General features: G+C 42.6%; 1 pseudogene; it reads left to right on the top strand.

Moving 5' to 3' along the window:
- The first annotated feature begins 1,390 nt into the window (after nt 1–1,390).
- Nucleotides 1,391–1,619, top strand: LOC100389822 (large ribosomal subunit protein eL38 pseudogene; annotated as a pseudogene).
- Nucleotides 1,620–4,482: the final 2,863 nt, after the last annotated feature.

Genomic DNA, 4,482 nt, shown 5'->3' with positions numbered 1-4,482 from the left:
TACAGTGCTTCCATTATGTTGTGGAAAAATATATAAATCCTTCTTGCTTTTTACTAATAACGGTTTGTTAAGCCCCATCCTATGTAGCTGTTAGACAGGCTTACAGGCACATAGTATATTCGATGTCCTTGTGCTTTGATCAAGATATCTATGCTGAACGTGCTCACAGGCATGTCCCAGTTCACAGCCTATGCCCCTTCCTTATTTGGACTTCCTTTTTGTTCTCCACTGCTTGTAAACTGTTTAGAAAGGGTTTTTTTTTTTTTTTTTTTTTTTTTTAAGACAGAGTCTTGCTCTGTCACCCAGGCTGGAGTGTAGTGCTGTGATCTCGGCTCACTGCAACCTCCATCTCCCAGGTTCAAGCAATTCTCCTGCCTCAGCCTTCTGAGTAGCTGGGACTACAGGTGCTCACCATGGCTGGCTAAATTTTTTGTATTTTTAGTAGAGACAGGGTTTCACCGTGTTAACTAGGATGGTCTCAATCTTCTGACCTCATGATCCACCACCTTGGCCTCCCAAAGTGCTGGGATTACAGGCGTGAGCCACCATGCCTGGCTGGAAAAGTTTTAAGTTGTTAGCCAATCAAGTTTTAATTAGATTGTGAGGTCTCACCCCAACCAATGGAGATCAGATGCAGTAGTAAAGACAATCCCAAATGTGTAAAGGATAAATATGTTTGCTTTTTCTTTGTTTGTTGTACACTTGTAGAAAGATGGCTGGTAAAAGTACCCTTCCTGCAGGAAGTAAAAAATTGCCTTGCTGAGAGATCCTTTGTATCAGTGCTAATTTTTCTTCATAGCACCAAGCATTTGTTTCCAACACTAGCTAATTTAAAAATTTTTCTTTTTTTTTTTTTGAGACGGAGTTTCACTCTTGTTACCCAGGCTGGAGTGCATTGGCGTGATCTTGGCTCACTGCAATCTCCGCCTCCTGGGTTCAGGCAATTCTCCTGCCTCAGCCTCCTGAGCAGCTGGGAATACAGGCATGCGCCACCATGCCCAGCTAATTTTTTGTATCTTTAGTAGAGATGGGGTTTCACCATGTTGACCAGGATGGTCTCGATCTCTTGACCTCGTGATCCACCCGCCTCAGCCTTCCAAAGTGTTGGGATTACAGGCTTGTGCCACCGCACCCGGCTTTTAAATTTTTTCTATAGAAAAGGTATCTCACTTTGTTGCCCAAAGTTTCAGTGTACTGGAAACTTTCCATTTAATTCAAGAAATCTGTTCATGTTATAAACCTTGATTAAAGAGGAAGTTTTTATAATCTAAAAGAAAAAAGCTTTTTTTTTCACCCTCTTCCCTGGTTATTGCTTGCTGCGAGCGTCTGTAGGGTGGTACGCAGGTGAGAAGGTCCCAGTGCTTGCCCGTTCCCAGTGGGTCTTGTCACCATGCCTCAGAAAATTGAGGAAATCAAGGACTTTCTGCTCACAGCCCGATGAAAAGATGCCAAATCTGTCAAGATCAAGAAAAATAAGGACAACGTGAAGTTTAAAGTTCGATGCAGCAGATACCTTTACACCCTGGTCATCACTGACAAGGAGAAGGCAGAGAAACTGAAGCAGTCCCTGCCCCCTGGTTTGGCAGTGAAGGAACTGAAATGAACCAAAACACACTGATTTGACCTGTATTAAAATACTAAAAATAAAAAAAAAAACAAAAAAAAAAACTTGTCTCAAAAAAAAAAAGCTGGTCTCAAACTCCTCATCCTCCCACCTTGGCCTCCCAAAGTGCTGGGATTACAGGCATGAGCCACTGCACCCAGCCTCTTGTTTGTTTTTTATGGACAGACGAGCTGCCTGCTTTACTAAGATCAAAACTCTCATCCAACTGCTCTGCAACTAAAACAAAGCCTCTTTTCACATTTCTCCCCTGCACGGTTTTTTTTTTTCTTTTCCTTCCTGCCAGCTTCAGGGAAAAGATTCAGTCATGTCAGAGTCCAGAGGCAATCAAAATCCATGAGACAAATACAGGCTAATGAGAATACCCCAGAGAATGAGATAGATGCAAAACAGCAACTTACCTGTCTAGAGTGAGTTATCTCTGCCACAAAGAAGAGAGATTCTTAAAAGTGATTGAGCAGTTCAGTCCCTTCCTTCAGTCAAGCTACATAAAAGCCAAATCATTATCTGAAAACATCTTTGTTTATTCTGAGAAATCCCTGCCATATGCGCTGGAAATACCCAAAGCCTATAGACTGAAATAATTGTAATAATAAATAAAGTGAGTTGTTTTTATTCTCTCTGAAATTGCTTTTTGATACAGAGAAGACTACTCAAAAGTTTGCTTTTAGTTGACTCTAATAATAAAAAGTTTGCATAGGTCTAGAAAAGTATGGCAGTGGGTCAGATCAGCCCACTGCCAATCGTTATGGCCTATGTGTTAAGAATAGTTTTTACAGACCATCCTGGTCAACAAGGTGAAACCCCGTCTCTACTAAAAATACAAAAATTAGCTGGGCATGGTGGTGTGTGCCTGTAGTCCCAGCTACTTGGGAGGCTGAGGCAGGAGAATTGCTTGAACCCAGGAGGCGGAGGTCGCGGTGAGCGGAGATCTTGCCATTGCACTCCAGCGTGGGTAACAAGAGCAAAACTCTGTCTCAAAATAATAATAATAATAATAATAATTTTTACATATATAAATGTTGAAAAAAGTAGAAAAATAACATTTTATGATATGTGAAAATTGTATAAAATTCCAATTTCAGTGTGGTTGCGACCAAATGTCTTATTTATTTATTTATTTATTTATTTATTTATTTTTGAGTTGGAGTCTTGCTCTGTTGCCCAGGCTGGAGTGCAGTGGCACAATCTTGGCTCACTGCAACCTCTGCCTACCAAGTTCAAGCTATTCTTGTGCCTCAGCCTCTTGAGTACCTAGGACTATAGGCACCTGCCACCTCTCTGGGCTAATTTTTGTTAGATGGGGCTTTGCCATGTTGGCCAAGCTGGTCTCAAACTCCTGACCTCAAGTGATCCACCCACCTTGGCCTCCCAAAGTTCTGGGATTACAGTTGTGAGCTTTCGCACCCAGCCGAGACCATATGTTTTATGCGACTCTTTTCAGAAAAAGTTTACAGACCCAGTGTTTAAAAGATTGGCATCAAATTTATTTAAAAACCAAATCAAAACCCTTGTTTGTTCTTAAGCTTTTCAGAAATTGGTCAGTTACACACCTGTAATACCCACACCACAAACAAGATTCAGAATATTTCTGTCATGCCAAAAACATTCTCCACACCCCTCTGTGGAATATTCCTCTCTGTTCCCAGAGCAAGGCAAGCACTGATCCACCCTCTGTCTCTATATATTAATTTGTATTTTCTAGGATTTTGTACAAATAGAATCATACAGTAAACACTCTTTGTGCCTGGCATTTTATACCTAGTATACCAATTTTGAGATTCATGCATGTTGTATGTATCAGTGGTTTGTTCCTATTGTTATTTATTTTTTATAGGTAGGGTCTCACTTTGTAACCCAAGCTGGATTGCAGTGGTGCCATCATGGCTCACTGTAGCCTTGACCTCCCAGCTCAAGCAATCCTTCCACCTCAGCCTCTCAAATAGCCGGGTCTACAGGCAAGTAGCTGGGACTGTAGACATGCACCATCATGCTCAGCTAAATTTCTTTTCTTTTCTTTTCTTCTCTTTTTCGTAGAGAAGGAGTCTCCTAATGTTGCCCAGGCTGGTCTTGAGCTCCCGGGCTCAAGAGATCCTCCCACCTCGGCCTCCCAAAGTGCTGGAATTACAGGTGTGAGCCATGGCACCTGGCCCTGTTACACTTCTGTTTTTGAGACGGAATCGCACTCTGTTGCCCAGGCTGGAGCACAGTGGTGTGATCTTGGCTTGCTGCAACCTCTGCCTCCTGGGTTCAAGCGATTCTCCTACCTCAGCCTCCTGAGTAGCTGGGATTACAGGCATACACCACCATGCCTGGAGAATTCTTTTATTCATTCATTTAGAGATAGAGTCTCACTCTGTCCCCGAGGCTGGAGTGCAGTGGCACTATCTCGGCTTACTGCAACCTCCGCTTCCCAGGTTCTAGCGATTCTCCTGCCTCAGCCTGCCGAGTAGCTGGGATTACAGGCACCCACCACATCTGGCTAAGTTTTGTATTTTTAGTAGAGATGGGGTTTCACCATGTTGGTTAGGCTGGTCTCAACCTCCTGACCTCAGGTGATCCACCCTCCTCAGCCTCCCAAAGTGCTAGAATTACAGGCATGAGCCACCACACCCAGCTTAATTTTTGCATTTTTAGTAGAGAAGGGTTTCACCATGTTGGTCAGGCTGGTCTCGAACTCCTGACCTTGTGATCCGCCTGCCTCAGCCTCCCAAAATGCTGGGATTACAGATGTGAGCGACTGCACCTGGCCTTATAACTTTTGAAAAGAACCAACTTTTAAAATACTAGTTAAAAAGTTTATATTAGGGAACATTTCAATATACTTAATTAAAAAAGAACAAAATAGTGTATGAATTCTC

Source organism: Callithrix jacchus, chromosome 8 (assembly GCF_049354715.1).
Source record: "Callithrix jacchus isolate 240 chromosome 8, calJac240_pri, whole genome shotgun sequence".
Classification (NCBI taxonomy): domain Eukaryota; kingdom Metazoa; phylum Chordata; class Mammalia; order Primates; family Cebidae; genus Callithrix; species Callithrix jacchus.
Note: the sequence above shows the minus strand (reverse complement) of the source record. Positions and strands in the feature narration are given on the sequence as shown.